Source organism: Cebus imitator, unplaced genomic scaffold (genome assembly GCF_001604975.1).
Source record: "Cebus imitator isolate Cc_AM_T3 unplaced genomic scaffold, Cebus_imitator-1.0 Scaffold795, whole genome shotgun sequence".
In the NCBI taxonomy this organism is placed as follows: domain Eukaryota; kingdom Metazoa; phylum Chordata; class Mammalia; order Primates; family Cebidae; genus Cebus; species Cebus imitator.
Window position 1 is genome coordinate 22,445 of NW_016108110.1, and position 453 is coordinate 22,897.

The following is a 453-nucleotide window of genomic DNA, read 5'->3' on the forward strand; positions in this document are numbered from 1 at the left end:
CACCATGTTGACCAGGATGGTCTCGATCTCTTGACCTCGTGATCCACCCGTGTCGGCCTCCCAAAGTGCTGGGATTATAGGTGTGAGCCACCGCACCCGGCCATTCTTAGAGAAGAAGGAATTGGTGGGGTAAAGAGAATAAAGTAAGGGAAATAAATATGGGGGAAGAATTTGATTCAGCAGTTGCTAGCCTATGTGTAGAGAAGAACAAAGGTATTTACTTGGCTAAGATTATTACAATGACAGATTTTTAAGGAATGTGAGTCGGCTGGGGAGGATAGTTGAAGAAGACCGGAAAATTACCAATTTGAAATTTGTTTGAAATTCTTCACAGCTCTCACAGTGCATGGATAAGACTTTAGTTGAAATAGCTTCCAGAATCGGCTTACTGAATTCCTGGAAATAAACTGTTTTAAGAGTTTGTACGTTTCAGAAACTCATGGAGTTTAGAAT